The sequence below is a fragment of the Ranitomeya imitator genome, chromosome 4, assembly GCF_032444005.1.
Source record: "Ranitomeya imitator isolate aRanImi1 chromosome 4, aRanImi1.pri, whole genome shotgun sequence".
Taxonomy (NCBI): Eukaryota; Metazoa; Chordata; class Amphibia; order Anura; family Dendrobatidae; genus Ranitomeya; species Ranitomeya imitator.
Window position 1 is genome coordinate 688,481,979 of NC_091285.1, and position 23,904 is coordinate 688,505,882.

General features: G+C 46.1%; 1 protein-coding gene across 1 annotated transcript in view; it reads right to left on the minus strand.

Moving 5' to 3' along the window:
• KDM6B (lysine demethylase 6B) overlaps window positions 1-23,641 on the minus strand; it is a 120,476-nt gene extending 96,835 nt beyond the window's left edge. Inside the window, exon 1 of the mRNA XM_069767421.1 lies at window positions 23,046-23,641. The gene's annotated coding sequence lies outside the window, so the exon portion shown is untranslated. The remainder of the gene's footprint in view (window positions 1-23,045) is intronic.
• Between the last annotated feature and the right edge of the window lie 263 nt (window positions 23,642-23,904).

The window sequence follows — 23,904 nt, forward strand, 5'->3', positions numbered from 1 at the left end:
TCAGTATCACACAGGATAGGATTAGATACACGGCTCAGCAGTCAGTATCACACAGGATAGGATTAGATACACGGCTCAGCAGTCAGTATCACACCGGATAGGATTAGATACACGGCTCAGCAGTCAGTATCACACAGGATAGGATTAGATACACGGCTCAGCAGTCAGTATCACACAGGATAGGATTACATACATGGCTCAGCAGTCAGTATCACACAGGATAGGATTACATACATGGCTCAGCAGTCAGTATCACACAGGATAGGATTAGATACGCAGCTCAGCAGTCAGTATCACACAGGATAGGACTAGATACGCAGCTCAGCAGTCAGTATCACACAGGATAGGATTAGATACACGGCTCAGCAGTCAGTATCACACCGGATAGGATTAGATACACTGCTCAGCAGACAGTCTCACAGAGGATAGGATTAGATACACGGCTCAGCAGTCAGTATCACACAGGATAGGATTAGATACACGGCTCAGCAGTCAGTATCACACAGGATAGGATTAGATACACTTCTCAGCAGACAGTCTCACAGAGGATAGGATTAGATACACGGCTCAGCAGTCAGTATCACACAGGATTGGATCAGATACACGGCTCAGCAGTCAGTATCACACAGGAGAGGATTAGATACACGGCTCGGCAGTCAGTATCACACAGGATAGGATTAGATACACGGCTCAGCAGTCAGTATCACACAGGATAGGATTAGATACACGGCTCAGCAGTCAGTATCACACAGGATAGGACTAGATACGCAGCTCAGCAGTCAGTATCACACAGGATAGGATTAGATACACGGCTCAGCAGTCAGTATCACACCGGATAGGATTAGATACACTGCTCAGCAGACAGTCTCACAGAGGATAGGATTAGATACACGGCTCAGCAGTCAGTATCACACAGGATAGGATTAGATACACGGCTCAGCAGTCAGTATCACACAGGATAGGATTAGATACACGGCTCAGCAGTCAGTATCACACAGGATAGGATTAGATACACTTCTCAGCAGACAGTCTCACAGAGGATAGGATTAGATACACGGCTCAGCAGTCAGTATCACACAGGATTGGATCAGATACACGGCTCAGCAGTCAGTATCACACAGGAGAGGATTAGATACACGGCTCCGCAGTCAGTATCACACAGGATAGGATTAGATACACGGCTCAGCAGTCAGTATCACACAGGATAGGATTAGATACACGGCTCAGCAGACAGTATCACACAGGATAGGATTAGATACACGGCTCAGTAGACAGTATCACACAGGATAGGATTAGATACACGGCTCAGCAGTCAGTATCATACAGGATAGGGTTAGATACACTGCTCAGCAGTCAGTATCACACAGGATAGGATCAGATACACGGCTCAGTAGACAGTATCACACAGGATTGGATCAGATACACGGCTCAGCAGTCAGTATCACACAGGATAGGATTAGATACACGGCTCGGCAGTCAGTATCACACAGGATAGGATTAGATACACGGCTCAGCAGTCAGTATCACACAGGATAGGATTAGATACACTGCTCAGCAGACAGTCTCACAGAGGATAGGATTAGATACACGGCTCAGCAGTCAGTATCACAGAGGATAGGATTAGATACACGGCTCAGCAGTCAGTATCACACAGGATAGGATTAGATACACGGCTCAGCAGTCAGTATCACACAGGATAGGATTACATACATGGCTCAGCAGTCAGTATCACACAGGATAGGATTAGATACACGGCTCAGCAGTCAGTATCACACAGGATAGGATTAGATACGCAGCTCAGCAGTCAGTATCACACAGGATAGGGTTACATACACGGCTCAGTAGTCAGTATCACACAGGATAGGATTAGATACACGGCTCAGCAGTCAGTATCACACAGGATAGGACTAGATACGCAGCTCAGCAGTCAGTATCACACAGGATAGGATTAGATACACGGCTCAGCAGTCAGTATCACACCGGATAGGATTAGATACACTGCTCAGCAGACAGTCTCACAGAGGATAGGATTAGATACACGGCTCAGCAGTCAGTATCACACAGGATAGGATTAGATACACGGCTCAGCAGTCAGTATCACACAGGATAGGATTAGATACACGGCTCAGCAGTCAGTATCACACAGGATAGGATTAGATACACTTCTCAGTAGACAGTCTCACAGAGGATAGGATTAGATACACGGCTCAGCAGTCAGTATCACACAGGATTGGATCAGATACACGGCTCAGCAGTCAGTATCACACAGGAGAGGATTAGATACACGGCTCGGCAGTCAGTATCACACAGGATAGGATTAGATACACGGCTCAGCAGTCAGTATCACACAGGATAGGATTAGATACACGGCTCAGCAGACAGTATCACACAGGATAGGATTATATACACGGCTCAGTAGACAGTATCACACAGGATAGGATTAGATACACGGCTCAGCAGTCAGTATCATACAGGATAGGGTTAGATACACTGCTCAGCAGTCAGTATCACACAGGATAGGATTAGATACACGGCTCAGCAGTCAGTATCACACAGGATAGGATTAGATACACGGCTCAGCAGTCAGTATCACACAGGATAGGATCAGATACACGGCTCAGCAGTCAGTATCACAGAGGATAGGATTAGATACACGGCTCAGCAGTCAGTATCACAGAGGATAGGATTAGATACACGGCTCAGCAGTCAGCATCACACAGGATAGGATTAGATACACGGCTCAGCAGACAGTATCACACAGGATAGGATTAGATACACGGCTCAGCAGTCAGTATCACACAGGATAGGATTAGATACACGGCTCAGCAGTCGGTATCACACAGGATAGGATTACATACACGGCTCAGCAGTCAGCATCACACAGGATAGGATTAGATACACGGCTCAGCAGACAGTATCCCACAGGATAGGATTAGATACACTGCTCAGCAGTCAGTATCACACAGGATAGGATTAGATACACAGCTCAGCAGTCAGTATCACACAGAATAGGATTAGATACACGGCTCAGCAGTCAGTATCACACAGGATAGGATTAGATACACAGCTCAGCAGTCAGTATCACACATGATAGGATTAGATACACTACTCAGCAGTCAGTATCACACAGGATAGGATTAGATACACGGCTCAGCAGTCAGTATCACACAGGATAGGATTAGATACACGGCTCAGCAGTCAGTATCACACAGGATAGGATTAGATACACAGTTCAGCAGTCAGTATCACACAGGATAGGATTAGATACACGGCTCAGCAGACAGCATCACACAGGATAGGATTAGATACACGGCTCAGCAGACAGTATCACACAGGATAGGATTAGATACACGGCTCAGCAGACAGTATCACACAGGATAGGATTAGATACACGGCTCAGCAGACAGTATTACACAGGATAGGATTAGATACACGGCTCAGCAGTCAGTGTTGTGAATTCTGTGGCTGAGTTCACTTCTGTGGTCACAAGTGGTATTGCAGTCTCTGGGCTTCCTCCCTCAGGTGTTTTGGTGAGCTCGTTGGCTGCCTTGCTATTTAGCTCCACCTGAGTCTGTCTTCCTTGCTCCTTGTCAATGTTCCTGTGTTGGATCTGAGCTACTGCATCTTTCCTTGGGCCTGCTGCTCTGCTAGATAAGTGCTTCTAGTTTGTTTTCTGTTTTTTCTGTCCAGCTTGCTATTAACTTTTGCTGGAAGCTCTGAGAAGCAAAGGGGTGCACCGCCGTGCTGTTAGTTCGGCACGGTGGGTCTTTTTGCCCCTTTGCGTGGTTTTCGTTTTAGGGTTTTTTGTAGACTGCATAGTTCTCTTTGCTATCCTCGCTCTGTCTAGAATATCGGGCCTCACTTTGCTGAATCTATTTCATTCCTACGTTTGTCTTTTCATCTTGCTAACAGTCATTATATGTGGGGGGCTGCCTATTCCTTTGGGGTATTTCTCTGAGGTAAGTCAGGCTTGTATTTCTATCTTCAGGCTAGTCAGCTCCTCAGGCAGTGCCGAGTTGCATAGGTAGTTATAGGCGCAATCCACTGCTGCTTATAGTTGTGTGAGGATAGATCAGGTACTGCAGTCTACAGAGATTCCACGTCTCAGAGCTCGTCCTATTGTTTTTGGTTATTGCCAGATCTCTGTATGTGCGCTGATTACTGCACGCTGTGTTGCCTGATTGCCAGCCATAACAAGTCAGTATCACACAGGATAGGATTAGATACACGGCTCAGCAGTCAGTATCACACCGGATAGGATTAGATACACGGCTCAGCAGTCAGTATCACACCGGATAGGATTAGATACACGGCTCAGCAGTCAGTATCACACCGGATAGGATTAGATACACGGCTCAGCAGTCAGTATCACACAGGATAGGATTAGATACACGGCTCAGCAGTCAGTATCACACAGGAGAGGATTAGATACACAGCTCAGCAGTCAGTATCACACATGATGGGGTTAGATACTTTTGGGATGGATACATAATCTGGCAGACACCAGCGAGGCACTGAAAGTCCCTTAATGGGCTCCGCGGGATTCAGGTGCCACGTCTGCCATCTTGCTGCGCCATTTTTTGCACGTTTGTAAATAATTATTGGAGGCTTCTTCGCAGGTCTGAACAGCGCCTTACATTTTATAGCCGTTTGTCGTGGAACCAGAGCTGTTTTCAGAGGCCCAAGAATATAAGTAAAAAAAATAAAATGGTCCCGTCCTATTGTTCTCAGCTTCCACCATTCAGTGTTCGGTGTAACAGGACCTCACTATACACACGGTAGATCAGGGCCTCAGTGGGTTATTAGATGGATACAGACCATGGGGCCCACACACTGCAGGGCAGACACAGGGAACAGCAGACACCATTGTGCTCCTCGCCTTTGTCTGCTGGGCCTGGGAGGAACATGTCTATACAGCGCCATCTAGTGGCCGGATCCGGGAACTACATACATGCACCACCATGCCATTGAGATACTGGGGCTAGTTCACAATTGATTCATCCATGTAACATAAACAAGAACAATGCCTCATGATAGAAAAGCATGATTAATAAGCTGTATATTGGACATTTCTTACAATTGTCCTTTAGGGAAGGTACAGACGACTGTACAGCGCCCACGCGTCTGCATGTTATTCTATGGGGCTGTGCAGATGTCCAAAAAAATCGCACCATACACAATAATTCCAATAATCGCTATAAAAATGACTAATAATGATAATTGGATGACACTCGCCCATTCATATCTATGGATCCTTGGAAAACATCTGACTGCACTCGGAAGACATCTCAGTGCGGTCTTAATTTAACAGACAGACTGAAATATTTTTTTTAATTCTGCGCACATGAGAAAATTGGATCACACTATGATCAAACTGAGTTTGATTAACATAATCGGACAAATTATCTCAGATGTGGAGAAAACAGCCCTCTGCACCTGCCATTGATGTAATAAGCGCGAAAATTATAACTTTCAGAACAAACTATACCGGAGTTATGCTTCAAATCAACAAGAATATAGCTATTATAATACTGCTCCTATGTACAAGAATATAACTACTATAATACTGCCCCTATGTACAAGAATATAACTACTATATTACTGCCCCTATGTACAACAATATAACTACTATATGTCCATTGTGATCACAATGAGTAAGGCGGCACGACCGTTGAAACGCGTATGATTTTAATGCACTTTAAGCCTGTGACTGTCACTGGTATGAATCACCCGTTTTTGTGTCTATGGATATGAAGATGGACTTTGGATTTATGTGCTTTTAACGAATATGGAATAAAAGGTATTTTTTATGGACATCACCCGCGCTGGACTTCTGCTTTTTCTTCAAACTACTTGCTGCACTGCATGATCCGTGCGCTGGGCCTGAGAGGAGGTGAGCTGATCTTCGTTGCTTTTTCTTTACTATAATACTGCTCCTATGTACAAGAATATAACTACTATAATACTGCTCCTATGTACAAGAATATAACTACTATAATACTGCTCCCTATGTACAAGAATATAACTATTATAATACTGCCCCCTATGTACAAGAATATAACTACTATAATACTGCTCCTATGTACAAGAATATAACTACTATAATACTGCCCCTATGTACAAGAATATAACTACTATAATACTGCCCCTATGTACAAGAATATAACTACTATAATACTGCTCCTATGTACAAGAATATAACTATTATAATACTGCCCCCTATGTACAAGAATATAACTACTATAATACTGCCCCTATGTACAAGAATATAACTACTATAATACTGCTCCTATGTACAAGAATATAACTACTATAATACTGCTCCCTATGTACAAGAATATAACTACTATAATACTGCTCCAATGTACAAAAATATAACTACTATAATACTGCTCCTATGTACAAGAATATAAATACTATAATACTGCTCCTATGTACAAGAATATAACTACTATAATACTGCTCCTATGTACATGAATATAACTACTATAATACTGCTCCTATGTACAAGAATATAACTACTATAATACTGCTCCTATGTACAAGAATATAACTACAATAATACTGCTCCTATGTACAAGATTATAACTACTATAATACTGCTCCTATGTACAAGAATATAACTACTATAATACTGCTCCTATGTACAAGATTATAACTACTATAATACTGCTCCTATGTACAAGAATATAACTACTATAATACTGCCCATATGTACAAGAATATAACTACTATAGTACTGCCTTCTTTGTATAAGAATATAACTACTATAATACTGCTCCTATGTACAATAATATAACTGCTATAATAATGTTCCGATGTACAAGAATATAACTACTATAATACTGCCCATATGTACAAGAATATAACTACTATAGTACTGCCTTCTTTGTATAAGAATATAACTACTATAATACTGCTCCTATGTACAAGAATATAACTACTACAATACTGCCTTCTTTGTATAAGAATATAACTACTATAATACTTGTCCTATATACAAGAATATAACTACTATAATACTGCCCCTATGTACAAGAATATAACTACTATAAAACTGCTTCTATGTACAAGAATATAACTACTATAATACTGCTTCTATGTACAAGAATATAACTACTATAATACTGCTCCTATGTACAAGAATATAACTACTATAATACTGCTCCTATATACAAGAATATAACTACTATAATACTGCTCCTATGTACAAGAATATAACTACTATAAAACTGCTTCTATGTACAAGAATATCTATAATATAACGCTGGGAGCGTCACTCTGTCCGAAGCCTCGATAGACTGCGCAAGCGCAAGCGCCGGCGCAGTCTGGGCCTCACAGAGCGACGCTCCCGGGAGATCGCGGTGTGCGTTCACACTGAACGCACACCGCGATCTCCCCCACAGAAGCAGGGACCGCCAGGAGGGTGAGTATCGGACATATTCACCTGTCCCCGTTCCATCGCTGAGCGGCGCCATCTTCCCGGTCTCCTCGGCCTGTGGCCTTCAGTTCAGAGGGCGCGATGACGCGCATGCGCGCCGGCGCCGCCCTCTGACTGAAAAGTCACAGGCCGAGGAGACCGGGAAGATGGCGCCGCTCAGCGATGGAACGGGGACAGGTGAATATAGTAAGTGCTGGGGGGCCTGAGCTGGCGGCGATACCGGCACCTGACCCCCACAGCGCGCCGGTGTCCCCGCCTGCTCAGGCCCCCCAGCACTCGGCGCCGAGCGGGTCAGAGGCAGTATGGGGACGCAGGATGGAGCAGCAGGATGGGGACACGGGATGGAGCAGCAGGATGGGGACACGGGATGGAGCAGCAGGATGGGGACACGGGATGGAGCAGCACATAAGGATGGGGACGCAGGATGGAGCAGCACATAAGGATGGGGACGCGGGATGGAGCAGCACATAAGGATGGGGACGTGGGATGGAGCAGCACATAAGGATGGGGACGCGGGATGGAGCAGCACATAAGGATGGGGACGCGGGATGGAGCAGCACATAAGGATGGGGACGCGGGATGGAGCAGCACATAAGGATGGGGACGCAGGATGGAGCAGCACATAAGGATGGGGACGCAGGATGGAGCAGCACATAAGGATGGGGACGCAGGATGGGAGCAGCGCATGACAGGATGGGGACGCAGGATGGAGCAGCACATAAGGATGGGGACGCAGGATGGAGCAGCACATAAGGATGGGGACGCAGGGTGGAGCAGCACATAAGGATGGGGACGCAGGATGGAGCAGCACATAAGGATGGGGACGCAGGATGGAGCAGCACATAAGGATGGGGACGCAGGATGGAGCAGCACATAAGGATGGGGACGCAGGAAGGAGCAGCGCATGACAGGATGGGGACGCAGGATGGGAGCAGCGCATGACAGGATGGGGACGCAGGATGGAGCAGCACATAAGGATGGGGACGCAGGATGGAGCAGCACATAAGGATGGGGACGCAGGATGGGAGCAGCGCATGACAGGATGGGGACGCAGGATGGGAGCAGCGCATGACAGGATGGGGACGCAGGATGGAGCAGCGCATGACAGGATGGGGACGCAGGATGGAGCAGCGCATGACAGGATGGGGACGCAGGATGGGAGCAGCGCATGACAGGATGGGGACGCAGGATGGAGCAGCGCATGACAGGATGGGGACGCAGGATGGGAGCAGCGCATGACAGGATGGGGACGCAGGATGGGAGCAGCGCATGACAGGATGGGGACGCAGGATGGAGCAGCGCATGACAGGATGGGGACGCAGGATGGGAGCAGCGCATGACAGGATGGGGACGCAGGATGGAGCAGCGCATGACAGGATGGGGACGCAGGATGGGAGCAGCGCATGACAGGATGGGGACGCAGGATGGGTGCAGCACATGACAGGAAGGGGAACGCAGGATGGAGCAGCACATACCAGGATGGAGACAATATACCAATATAAATGCTCGCCACCCGGGCGTAGAACGGGTTCAATAGCTAGTAACTACTATAATACTGCTCCTATATACAAGAATATAACTACTATAATACTGCTCCTATGTACAAGAATATAACTACTATAATACTGCTCCTATGTACAAGAATATAACTACTATAATGCTGCTCCTATGTACAAGAATATAACTGCTATAATACTGCCCCTATGTACAAGAATATAACTACTATAATACTGCTCCTATGTACAAGAATATAACTACTATAATACTGCCCCCTATGTACAAGAATATAACTGCTATAATACTGCCCCTATGTACAAGAATATAACTACTATAATACTGCCCCTATGTACAAGAATATAACTACTATAATACTGCCCCTATCTACAAGAATATAACTACTATAATACTGCCCCTATGTGCAAGAATATATCTACTATAATACTGCTCCTATGTACAAGAATATAACTGCTATAATACTGCCCCTATGTACAAGAATATAACTACTATAATACTGCCCCTATCTACAAGAATATAACTACTATAATACTGCCCCTATCTACAAGAATATAACTACTATAATACTGCTCCTATGTACAAGAATATAACTGCTATAATACTGCTCCTATGTACAATAATATAACTGCTATAATAATGTTCCGATGTACAAGAATATAACTACTATAATACTGCCCCTATGTACAAGAATATAACTACTATAATACTGCCCCTATGTACAAGAATATACCTACTATAATACTGCCCCTATGTACAAGAATATAACTACTATAATACTTCTGTATTCAAGAATAACTACTATAACCATTTAAAAAGAGGTGTGTTGCTGGCACTTACGTCTGTGGTTATCTCAGCTGAGATTGAAATCTACCTGGGTGTAGGCTGGACATCAGGCAACTGAAGAAATACGGGTGCACACCAAAAATAAATCAATTATAGTCCAAAAACAGAACAAAAAGGTGTCACTCTCCATCAGGTAAAACATTCCATTATTTAGTCCATAAAGTGGTACTGCGGGAGAGGAGCGGATACCTTCTGTGGACGACTGCCGTTTAGCGCTGGCTGCTCTTCAACGTGTTCTGTGCTTACAGTATACTGCGGTGGGATTTTCTTTTGTTTTGGTATTTGTGGCAAAAGGGGGCTGTACAGAGTGTCCTGGTAAAAAGCCAGGCCCCTCCGAAGACGTCTCCATCAAAATTAAGGATGGAGGAGTTCTCCTGTCCAAAATTAAGTATGGTGGAGTTCCCCCTCTGTGTCCTCGCTGGAGAGGAGGATGAGACGGTAACAGAGGAGCCCAGCTTCCCTGGTTTGAAGGTGCCTGAAGAGACCTTTGGCACTGCACAACTTCGACACCTCACATTAAAGGGGGCATTTGAGAATTTAACTGTATGTAAGGCTACGTTCAGACTAGCGTTGCGCGCCGCTGCGTCGGCGACGCAACGCACGACGCACACAAACGCGGCAAAACGCACGCAAAAACGCTGCGTTTTGCGACGCGTGCGTCGTTTTTTGCCGAAAATCGGACGCAAGAAAAATGCAACTTGTTGCGTTTTCTTGGTCCGACGCTAGCGGCAAAAAAGACGCAAGTGTTGCAAAACGCAACACACAAAAACGCATGCGTCCCCCATGTTAAACATAGGGGCGCATGACGCGTGCATCGCCGCTGCGTCGCCCGACGCTAAGGCGACGCACACTAGCAGAACGCTAGTGTGAACGTAGCCTAATGGGGTTGCTCAAGAGCCGGGGGCTGACACCAGTTTCCCTCACTTTGCACTCAATGGTTATTGTATCGGGTGACCAAACTGAGGGGAGGTGAGAGAGTGGAGCAGCTGTTAGTTCCAGGACCCTACAGGGGGAGGGTTTTAAACATTGCCCATTCGCATGTGTTGGGTGGACATCTCGGGGTAGTGTCCTCCAGATGGCCCAACTGCGATCCTACGTTTACCATCCGCAGACCGATGGCCTAGTGGAACACTTCAACAAGACCTTCAAGGCCATGCTCAAGAGAAGTCCCACAGGCCTCTACTGGCTTCTCGCCTTTCAAGCTTCTATACGGCCGACATCCACAGGGGGCTCCTGGACATCGCCAAGGAAATCTGGGAAACCGAGGTCACGCCGCACCTGAGTGTCATTGAGCACGTCGCCCAGCTGCAGGAAAGGATGGCCCATGTAATGCCTATCGAAAAGGAAATCCTTCTCCAGGCACAGGGGCCCAAGAGAGGTTATGGTGTATAACTGATCAGCAAAGCTAAGGCACTTCTAGCCCGGGGACTGCGTGTTGGTACTTATCTCTAAGGTGGCCAAGTGGCAAGGCCCATATGAGATAGTGAAAAATTCGGGGATGTGAATTACAAAGTACATCAGCCCGGTCACAGGAAGCCACACCAGGTATACTATGTTAACTTACTCAAACCCTGGCGGGACCGTGAGCCGCTTGAAGCTCCTTGCCTAGGGGCCTGTCCCGAAGCCAAGGTCGAGGAGGCCATGATTGCTGAAATGCTAACGCTGGCCCAGAAGCAACAATGTCAGGACTGTTGCAGCAGAACCGAAACCTGTTCTCGGAGTTGCCAGGGTGCACACACGTCATTGAACACTACGCCCTAACAGAGCCGCATGTAAGTATAAACTTCAAACACTACAGAATCCCCAAAGCATGCCGGGAGATTATCTCCAAGGAGGTGAATAGATTGCTGGACCTCAGGGTGATAGAGGAGTCAAGAATTGGCTGGTCAAGTCCCTTTGTCCTTGTACCGAAGCCCAATAGCGAGTGGTGGTTTTGTAATGATTACCGCAGGCTCAATGAGGTGTCTAGCTTCGATGCATTCCCGATGCCCCACGTGGATGAACTCACTGAGCGACTACGGCCCGCAAGGTACATCACAACCCTCGACCTGACGAAGGGGTACTGGCATATCCCCATGTCCCAGAGCGCCAAGGAGAAGACGGCCTTCTGAATGCCGGATGGGTGTTTTCAGTACACCAGAATGCCCTTCGGACTGCAGGGAGCCCCAGCTACCTTCCAGAGGGCGATGGATCGAATTCTGGCTCCACACAAGATACATGCCACAACCTACATGGACTACATAGTAATTTTTTAGCTCTGACTGGAGTTCGCACCTACCAAAGGTACAGGCGATCCTCGATGCATTGAGGAAAGCAGGATTCACCATAAATCCCAAGAAGTGCAATAGTGAAGGAAGAGGCTAGGTACTTGGGATACATCGTCGGGAGAGGTGAAATCAAGCCCCAGTTGAACAAAATAGAGGCGATAAAGGAGAGGCCGCAACCTTTCTCCCAATGTGTCTTCTGTAACTTTAGCCCTTTTAGAGATAATTTCATCGTCAACTTACCTGACTGTTCACAAAAACAGTAATTTTGACCAAGGGTGCCCAAACTTTTACATGCCACTGTAACTAATATTATACTGCCCCTACTACCTGACACTACAATATACGTCATCACAGGTCCTGCACGCCTGCGCGAGAAGGACCTGCCATGACATCACGGTCATGTGACCGCGACTTCATCACAGGTCCTGGGCGCCTGCGCGAGAAGGACCTGCCATGACGTCACGGTCATGTGACCACGACGTCATCACAGGTCCTGCGCTCATAGTCATTACCAACCCTGGGACCGGAAGCTGCTGCGTGCACCGTACACAGGAGCCAGGACTAAGGTGAGTATATGTTTATTTTTTATTTTATGTCACTGGCCAATATACTACATTACTGGGCAATATACTACGTGGCTGACCAATATACTACATACTACTTGGCTGTGCAATATACTACGTGGCTGGGCAATATACTACGTGGCTGGGCAATATACTACGTGGCTGACCAATATACTACATACTACTTGGCTGTGCAATATACTACGTGGCTGGGCAATATACTACGTGGCTGGGCAATATACTAAGTGGCTGGGCAATATACTACATACTACTTGGCTGTGCAATATACTACGTGGCTGGGCAATATACTACGTGGCTGGGCAATATACTACGTGGCTGACCAATATACTACATACTACTTGGCTGTGCAATATACTACGTGGCTGGGCAATATACTACGTGGCTGGGCAATATACTACGTGGCTGACCAATATACTACATACTACTTGGCTGTGCAATATACTACGTGGCTGGGCAATATACTACGTGGCTGGGCAATATACTAAGTGGCTGGGCAATATACTAAGTGGCTGGGCAATATACTACGTGGCTCTGTGCAATATACTACGTGGCTCTGTGCAATATACTACGTGATTGGGCAATATACTACGTGGCTGGGCAATATACTACGTGGCTGGGCAATATACTATGTGGCTGGGCAATATACTACGTAGCTGGGCAATATACTACGTGGCTGGGAAATATACTACGTCGCTGGGCAATATACTACGTAGCTGGGCAATATACTACGTGGCTGGGAAATATACTACGTGGCTGGGCAATATACTACGTAGCTGGGCAATATACTATGTGGCTGGGCAATATACTACGTAGCTGGGCAATATACTACATTACTGGGCAATATACTACGTCGCTGGGCAATATACTACGTGACTGGGCAATATACTACGTGGCTGACAATATACTACATACTACTTGGCTGTGCAATATACTACGTGGCTGGGCAATATACTACGTGGCTGGGCAATATACTACTTGGCTGTGCAATATACTACGTGGCTGGGCAATATACTACGTGGCTGTGCAATATACTACGTGGCTGGGCAATATACTAAGTGACTGGGCAATATACTACGTGGCTCTGTGCAATATACTACGTGATTAGGCAATATACTACGTGGCTGGGCAATATACTACGTGGCTGGGCAATATACTACGTGGCTGGGCAATATACTACGTAGCTGGGCAATATACTACGTTACTGGGCAATATACTACGTCGCTGGGCAATATACTACGTGACTGGGCAATATACCACGTGGCTGGGCAATATACTACGTAGACATGCATATTCTAGAATACCCAATGCGTTAGAATCTGGCCACCATTTAGTTATTATATAATAATTTTTTCAAATAGCTGCAGTACCGCTATTTACCACTGCACATTCTCCTTTGACAACAGTACAACAGCGCCCTCACCTGTAATCTATTGTACCTGATATTAGCTTTATTTTTCTAAAGACACAAAACACTGAGCCCATCCCAAACATGTCCGCTGATAATGCAAGGCATGTTGCTGCTGTAAGAAGTGAGAATAGTGCAGTGTGCAGATATATTAGAAGGTGTCAAGACAGAGTGAAAGTGATGCAGATAGGCTAGGGATTATTGACCTACACTATTTTTTGAGTCGTATAGGATCCCCCTGAAATTATGTTTCGCCACTGGGAATTTACAGGTATTGTAAAGGTTGTTGAATGGTGTAGGTAGTGTAAATGTTATGGATTGTAGAAAGGTGCAGGTTTTGTGATGGCTGTGGATACTACTAGTGAAGGGTGAGATAGGAAAGGTTGTGATTTGTGGAAGAGATCAGACAGTGGAAAGGTTATAGGTAGAGGAAGAGTGCAGATAGTGAGGTGTAGAAGAGTGTAGATAATGGAAATTATATAGGTAGAGGAAGAGCGGAGATAGTGAGGTGGAAGAGTGTAGGTGGATGAAGGGTGCAGAGAGTGAGGTGGTGAAGAGTGTAAATAGTGGAAACATTATAGGTAGAGGAAGAGTGCAAATATAGTGAGGTGGTCGAGAGTGTAGATAATGAGTATAGGTAGAGTACAGATAGTGAGGTGGTGAAGACTGTAGATGGTGGAAAGGTTGTAGGTGGAGGAATAGTGCAGATAGTGAGGTGGTGAAAAGTGTAGATAATGGAAATGTTATAAGTATGGGGAAGAGTGAAGATAGTGAGGTGGTGAAGAGTGTAGCTAGTGGAAAGCTTACACGTAGAGGAAGAGTGCAGATAGTGAGGTGGTAAAGAGTGTAGATGGTGGAAACGTTATACGTAGAGGAAAATTCAGATAGTGAGGTGGTGAAGAGTGTTGATGGTGGAAACGTTATATGTAGAGGAAAAGTGCAGATAGTGAGGTGGTGAAGGGTGTAGATAATGGAAAGGGTATAGGTAGAAAGAGAGCGCAGATAGTGAGGTGGTGAAGAGTGTAGATAGTAGTTATAGGTAGAGGAAGAGTGCAGATAGTGAGGTGGTGAAGAGTGTAGATGGTGAAAACGTTATAGGTAGAGGAAAGTGCAGATAGTGAGGTGGAGAAGAGTGTAGATGGTGGAAATGTTATATGTAGAGGAAAAGTGCAGATAGTGCCTCATTTTTCAAGCAGAAGATTGATAACATCAGAGACAGTTTTGGCTGACAACCCCCAGAGCTCTTCCTCCTAACTGCTCAGCCCTTCTCCTCCAAAACCAACTTCTCCACCATTACAGAAGATCGACTCTCCACTCTACTCTCAAGATCACATCTCACCACCTGTGCACTTGACCTGATCCCATTCCACTTCATCCCAAACCTCACCACAGTCTTAATCCCAAACCTAACCCATCTCTTCAACCTATCACTAACAACTGGTGTTTTCCCCTCAAGCTTTAAACATGCCTCAATCACACCCATGCTCAAAAAGCCCTCTCTTGACCCTTCCTCTGTATCTAGCTATCGCCCCATATCACGTCTCCCCTTTGCCTCAAAACTACTGGAACAACACGTCCATCTTGAATTGTCCTCCCATCTCTCTTTTTGCTCCCTCTTTGACCGCTTACAATTACAGTCAGGCTTCCGGCGGCATCACTCCACTGAAACTGCCCTAACTAAAGTAACCAATGACCTATTAACCGACAAAGCCAAGCGGCATTACTCTGTCCTCCTACTCCTGGACTTGTCCTCTGCCTTTGATACTGGACCATTCCCTATTACTACAGACCCTCTCATCTTTTGGCATCACAGACTTGGCCCTATCTTGGATCTCATCATACCTAACAGACCGGACAATCAGCGTCTCCCACTCACACACTACCTCCTCACCTCGCACCCAAATCTGTCAGAGTCCCACAAGGTTCAGTCCTAGGGCCCCTGCTCTTCTCCATTTACACCTTTGGCCTGGGACAGCCCATAGAATCTCACGGCTTTCAGTATCATCTCTATGCTGATGACACACAGATCTACATCTCTGGACCAGATATCGTCTCACTACTAACCAGGATCCCACAATGTCTGTCCGCTATTTCATCCTTCTTCTCCACTAGATTTCTAAAACATAATATGGACAAAAAAGAAATTCATCATCTTTCCCCCATCTCACGCGACCCCCCCAACGAACCTATCCATTACAGTAAACGGCTGCCCACTCTCCCCAGTCCCACAAGCTCGCTGCCTCGGGGTAATCCTTGACACTGATCTCTCCTTCAAACCACATATCCAAGCCCTTTCCACTTCCTGCTGACTTCAACTCAAAAATATTTCCCGGATCCGTACATTCCTAAACCAAGAATCTGCAAAAACCCTAGTCCATGCCCTCATCTCTCGCCTTGACTGCTGCAACCTTCTGCTCTGTGGCCTCTTCTCTAACACTCTCGCGCCCCTCCAATCTATTCTAAACTCTGCTGCCTGACTAATCCACTTGTCCTCCCGCTATTTCCCGGCCTCTTCCCTCTGTCAATCCCTTCACTGGCTCCCCAGAGACTCCAGCACAAAAGCCTAACCATGACATACAAAGCCATCCACAACCTGTCTCCTCCATACATTTGTGACCTTGTCACCTGGTACTTACCCGCACGCAACCACCGATCCTCACAAGATCTCCTCTACTCCCCTCTTATCTCTTCTTCCCACAATCGTATACAAGATTTCTCCCATGCCTCCCCCCTACTCTGGAACTTTCTACCACAACATATCAGACTCTCTCCTACCGTGGAAACCTTCAAAAGGAACCTGAAGACCCACCTCTTCCGATAAGCCTACAACCTGCAGTAACCACCAATCTACCAAACCGCTGCATGACCAGCTCTACCCTCACCTACTGTATTCTCACCCATCCTTTGTAGACTGAGCCCTTGTGGGCACTGTCCTCTTTCATCCTATATCATTCGTGACTTGTATTGCTTAAGATTACTGTACCTTATTTTTATTATGTTATATCCCTCCTCTCATGTAAAGCGCCATGGAATAAATGGAGTAATAACAATAATAATAGTGATGTGGTGAAGTGTAGATAATGGAAAGGTTATAGGTAGAAGGAGAACACAGATAGTGAGGTGGTGAAAAGTGTAGATAGTAGTTATAGGTAGAGGACGTGTGCGGATAGTGAGGGGGTGAAGATTGTAGATGGTGGAAACGTTATAGGTAGAGGAAGAGTGCAGATAGCGAGATGGTGGAAACGTTATAGGTAGAGAAAAAGTGCAGATAGTGAGGTGGAGAAGAGTGTAGATGGTGGAAACATTATATGTAGAGGAAAAGTGCAGATAGTAAGATGAAGAGTGTAGATAATGGAAATGTTATAGGTCGAAGGAGAGCACAAATAGTGAGGTGGTGAAAAGTGAAGATAGTAGTTATAGGTAGAGGAAGAGTGCGGCTAGTGAGGGGGTAAAGATTGTAGATGGTGGAAACGTTATAGGTAGAGGAAGAGTGCAGATAGTGAGGTGGTGAAGATTGTAGATAAAGAAAAGGTTATAGGTAGAATAAGAGTGCAGATAGTGAGGTGGTGAAGACTGTAGATAGAGGAAACCTGATGGAGGAAACCTTATAAGTAGAGGAATAGGAATAGTGCAGATAGTGAGGTGGTAAAGATTGTAGATGGTGGAAACGTTATAGGTAGAGGAAGAGTGCAGATAGTGAGGTAGTGAAGATTGTAGATAAAGAAAAGGTTATAGGTAGAATAAGAGTGCAGATAGTGAGGTGGTGAAGATTGTAGATAGAGGAAACCTGATGGAGGAAACCTTATAAGTAGAGGAATAGGAATAGTGCAGATAGTGAGGTGAAGAGTGTAGATAATGGAAATGTTATAGGTAGAGGAAGAGTGCAGATAGTGAGGTGGTAAAGATTGTAGATGGTGGAAAGGTTATAGGTAGAGGAAGAGTGCAGATAGTGAGGTGGTGAAGATTGTAGATGGTGGAAAGGTTGTTGGTAGAGGAAGAGTGCAGATAGTGAGGTGGTGAAGGGTGCAGATAGTGGAAAGGTTGTTGGTAGAGGAAGAGTGCAGATAGTGAGATGGTGAAGATTGTAGATGGTGGAAAGGTTGTAGGTAGAGGAAGAGTGCAGATAGTGAGGTGGTGAAGAGTGTTGATAGTGGAAAGGTTATAGGTAGAGGAAGAGTGCAGATAGTGAGGTGGTGAAGATTGTAGATGGTGGAAAGGTTGTTGGCAGAGGAAGAGTGCAGATAGTGAGGTGGTAAAGATTGTAGATGGTGGAAAGGTTATAGGTAGAGGAAGAGTGCAGATAGTGAGGTGGTGAAGGGTGCAGATAGTGGAAAGGTTGTTGGTAGAGGAAGAGTGCAGATAGTGAGGTGGTGAAGATTGTAGATGGTGGAAAGGTTGTAGGTAGAGGAAGAGTGCAGATAGTGAGGTGGTGAAGAGTGTTGATAGTGGAAAGGTTATAGGTAGAGGAAGAGTGCAGATAGTGAGGTGGTGAAGATTGTAGATGGTGGAAAGGTTGTTGGTAGAGGAAGAGTGCAGATAGTGAGGTGGTGAAGATTGTAGATGGTGGAAAGGTTGTAGGTAGAGGAAGAGTGCAGATAGTGAGGTGGTGAAGAGTGTTGATAGTGGAAAGGTTATAAGTAGAGGAGGAGTGCAGATAGTGAGGTGAAGATTGTAGATGGTGTAAAGGTTGTTGGTAGAGGAAGAGTGCAGATAGTGAGGTGGTGAAGATTGTAGATGGTGGAAAGGTTGTAGGTAGAGGAAGAGTGCAGATAGTGAGGTGGTGAAGATTGTAGATGGTGGAAAGGTTGTAGGTAGAGGAAGAGTGCAGATAGTGAGGTGGTGAAGAGTGTTGATAGTGGAATGGTTATAGGTAGAAGAAGAGTGCAGATAGTGAGGTGGTGAAGATTGTAGATAGTGGAAAGGTTGTAGGTAGAGGAAGAGTGCAGATAGAGAGTTGGTGTAGAATGTAGATAGTGGAATGGTTATAGGTAGAGTAAGAGTGCAGATAGTGAGGTGGTGAATGGTGCAGATAGTGGAAATGTTGAGGATATGGTACAGATAGTTTAAGGGTCATTAATATTGGAAGAGGTCAGATGGGGAAGGGTTTTAAATAGTGAATAAGTACATATAGTTGTGTGCATCAGTGATGTTGAATGCTGTTGAGTCGCCTGACAGGGCCGTGGGGTACCCAATACCGGGTCCGGTGTTCACAGGGGGATGTCACGGTGGCGACCCGGTCCGTGGCCCTGGGCGCCCATGTAAAAGGGAAATTGAATAAAGTTTATGTTCGTGACACCACCTGTGGTATTCGGTCAATGGGGACCGACGCTGCTTTAAGGGGTCCTCTGGGGTGATGTTATGGCAGCTAGATGGTATAACTTCCCACATGTGAAGTGTTTTCCAAGGGCTCCCAGTGTGTAGATGGAAGATGGTGGTGAACGATGCAGTAAGAAACGAGGACACAGGTTTGCAGTCTCTTTACCTGGTTTACTGAAGATTTCAGGCAGCCACAGTCCAGGGCACCAGATCACAGGGCAGGCAGGGTCTGGCCGGCTCAGAAGAGAATCCAGAGTCCCCTTTACCAGGTGGAGTTAAAAGCCTTCCTCTAGCGCGATGGTGTTGTAGTCCCTTACTGCCTATGGCTTCAGATAAGGTCCTCACAGTTCTTCTCTCTGTCCCCCATATAGGATAGGACAATACCTGCATGACAGGTAACTCGAGCCTTTTTACATGGACTCTATCACGCCTCAGCTCTATGTGTTACTGTGTCTCAGGTGTGTGTGGCAGACAGGTTACTTGCAGTTCAGCTGTCCTGCCGGTCTCTGCTGTAAGTCGTAGAGTCCCTTACAACCTCGGTGGTCCAGCTACCGGTTATCTGCGCTTTGCCAGGGAGACAGTCTGCTCGCTGCTCTCCTCCCCCTGGTGTCCTCGCCTGTGCCTCTCCTTCACACTCACTGAACGATGTCCTTTCTTTCTGTATCTCTATCCAGGAGCTGCAGCACTTTGTAGTGGCTGCACGGCCCCTCATACGCTCTTCCTGCCTCAGACTGCTCCAGTCTGCTTCCAGGCACTTTCTGACTGAATCTCCCCTACTTTCCCTCCAAACCACTATATATATATAGGGGAGTCACCTAGAAATAGGATCAAAAGCTCCACCTTGTGGCCTGGAGTGTGAACATGTTGTGTGTATGGCGATTACCTGATAAAAGATATCCTTCATCGCTTCCAAGCGTAACATCACTCTCCCCGTGAGGAAAGCAATGCTACTGTGATGACCAGGACCCTGGGGCGCCACACTGTCAGCAATGTATTTTACCATGAGGGACAACCCAGGCAGACAGGTTTCAACTTAGGTGCCTGATTAAGCATACTGCCCAGCGCTAGTGACAGCAGCAGGACACTGCGCGATGGCACACTGATTCGATGGGAGTCACATTACTGTGTGTAAGATAGGCCTGGCAATCTACTTCAGGATTACGCCAAGAAAACTTGATGGAGAGTACAACTAATTAAATTCGATATACTGCTGGAAGATGCACCCCTAGGTCAGAAGCCACTCGACAAGCTACTGGGTATCGAGATAATGGGGAAGACCCTGGCGGTCTTATCTAGGCTTGCGCAAGATCGATCTTCCTACAGAGTGTTCATCCATCAAGTGTCCGAGGCTCGAGATCGAGCCAAAGGTGGCTAAATAACATAGTAATCTATACAGGGATTGTGGAAGCATGGCGGTAATGGAAAGGTTGTGAATAGCCCTGGAATGGAAATAGTGTTGTCAATAGCAGAAGACTCTGCAGGTAGTGGAACGGTTGTGAATAGCAGAACAGAGCAGATCGTGCAAGATTGTGAACAAAGGCTGTGAATTATGTAAAGGTTGTGGAATGGCACACAGTGTCAACCTGTGACAGTGCATGAATGCAGATAGTGAAAAGGTTTAGGATAGTGCAAGGGTGCAGACAGTGTGAATAATATGGATAGAGTAGAGGAGTGCATATTTTTCTAAGGCCTTCAACAGCGCAAGGGTGCAGGTTTTATAAAGGTTTAGGACAATACAAGGGTGCAGACAGTGTAAAGGATGTGGTGTGCAGAAAGTGGAGTGGATGGTGTTCAGGTATTAGAGATGTACTGCAGATGAGAACAGAAAGGGATGTGCACTGTGAACAGGAAGAATTCAGTGAGGTGCAACTGCTCCTCCCTTTTCAATATTATTTTTTTTTTTAATATATAGTGCCTCCCTCGCAATCTTAAAAGTCAGTATAGACCCTTTAACAAGCCTTGCCACATGGCTTAAGATAAAAGCATAAAAGCCAAACCAGAATCTCTGTTTGCAAACACACGTTTCAGGTTGTTGACCTTCCTCAGTGCAAAGGAAGAAATCCGATTTAGCTATGAAGGCCTCTAACTGGGATCCAAGGGGTAACGTGTCGTCTCCTTGTGCAAGGATTGCTACTTCCAACAGGTGGCACAAGAGTTCAAGTCCTCTTCATCTCTGAATTTTCATATTTAATTTCCCAGAGGAGCCCTACATGGCCTATAAGGCTCCTTACGCTGGCATGTCACTCACCAATAAGTCTCCTTACACTGGCATGTCACTGTTACACTGGCATTACCCCAGTCAGAGGCCTCTCATCCAGCCAAATTAGATTTGATGCTTTTGTACTGAGGAGGGGCAACACCCTGAAAACCGTGCCTGCAAATTGAGATTCTGGTTTGACTTTTATCCTACGTCATTTGGCAAGGCCCCATAAAAGGGTTGATATTGACTTTCAGGATTGCTACTTCCAGTAGGTGGCACTAGAGTTCTAGTCCTCTTCTTCTCGGAAGAGGTAATAGACCTATTTAATTTCCCAGAGGAGCATGCATGGCCTAAAAGTCTCCTTACACTGATATGTAAGAGAGACGTTGCCCCTTAGAAAGCCATAGAAGACAACATGAAAATTACACACATTGTACTGTTGTGAAAGGTAATTCAGTACCACAATGGACATAGAGGTCAGCGCACATACAGTGACCTGGCAATAACCCAAAAAACAAGAACGAGCTCTGAGACGTGGGAACTCTGTTGACCGCAATCCCTAATCCTCTCCAACCACTCTAAAGGCAGCCGTGGATTGCGCCTAACGCTCCCTATGCAACTCGGCACGGCCTGAGAAACTAGCTAGCCTGAAGATAGAAAATAAGCCTACCTTGCCTCAGAGAAATACCCCAAAGGAAAAGGCAGCCCCCACATATAATGACTGTGAGTTAAGATGAAAAGACAAACGTAGAGATGAAATAGATTTAGCAAAGTGAGGCCCAACTTTCTGAACAGAGCGAGTATAGGAAAGGTAACTTTGCGGTCAACACAAAACCCTACAAAAACCACGCAAAGGGGGCAAAAAGACCCTCCGTACCGAACTAACGGCACGGAGGTACACCCTCTGCGTCCCAGAGCTTCCAGCAAGCAGTAAAAAACAAATTGACAAGCTGGACAGAAAAAAACAGCAAACAAATAGCAAAGAGTAACTTAGCTATGCAGAGCAGCAGGCCACAGGAACGATCCAGGAGGAAACAGGTCCAATACTAGAACATTGACTGGAGGCCAGGATCAAAGCACTAGGTGGAGTTAAATAGAGCAGCACCTAACGACTTCACCACATCACCTGAGGAAGGAAACTCAGAAGCCGCAGTACCACTTTCCTCCACCAACGGACGCTCACAGAGAGAACCAGCCGAAGTACCACTTGTGACCACAGGAGGGAGCTCTGCCACAGAATTCACAACATTGTACATTCGGTGCAAAAAATGAAATCACATTAGCATTTCATTGCTGTACTCTGGTAGGCAGTGCCCTATACAACTGCCTGCATGGCATATGTAGTGAACATATCGCCAATGGTGTTAACACATCACACTGCCACAACAAATGCTACATATCCCACAGTATATAACACTAACACAAGATATTTCAGATAAAGGTACAAGCCCCTCCCTGCCCCGGGCGTACACACCTGTGTATCTACCCTTCCTTCGAGTCCCGCGTGGCATCTCCAGGTTGGTGTGCAAAGATGAAATATTGGATGGTGGAAATGGAGGAAGCGGGGAGGTCAGAAAGAACAGAAGTGGAAAATGGGGTGTAGAGGGGGCGTGAGATGTGAAGGATCGCACATGGGGGTAATAGGTAGAGGGTGACAAATGCAGGTGGTGGAAGAAGATGGTAGGTGCCAAAGAAGGTGACAAATGCAGGTGGTGGAAGAAGATGGTAGGTGCCAAAGATGACATGGTTGAGGAATGAGCCAGGGCCTGAGCAACAGATAAGTTGATGAGACAGAGATGGGGTAGGTTGAGTTGGGTGCAGATTATGACTTCAGCAAGAGAGTGGGGTAAGCTGCAGAGGGGTGGACAAAAGTAAGAAAGAGCAATGACATAGCAGAAGTTCTGTAAGGGGTAAGGTAGCAGAGGATGGATGGACAGATGGAAAGGTGGCATGATGGATGAGGAGATGGTGACAATGCTGTGGGGTAGGAGTAGGAAGGAGACATACAGCGCAGGGGGTAGAAGGAGCTCAGAAAAGTAGGAGTGTGGATGTTGAGAGCAGGATTCCTCTGGATATTTCGCTGCTTTATTTGAAGTGCGTAGTGTGGCAGACGTCATCGCCCACCTCTTGTCCTCCTCCTCCTCCATTCTCCTCCTTCTCCCTTGCAGCCTATCGCCTCCTCCAGGCCTGAGCCTCCTCCTTGTCATTGTAGCTGTTGTTCTCAGCCCTGCACCTCACCAGCCTGGTACTGCTCCTTTTTATTAGGAGTGCCCTACATCTGCACTGTGTGGCACAGATATGCGCCCCCTCTTCACGCTTCTCAGCGTTATATA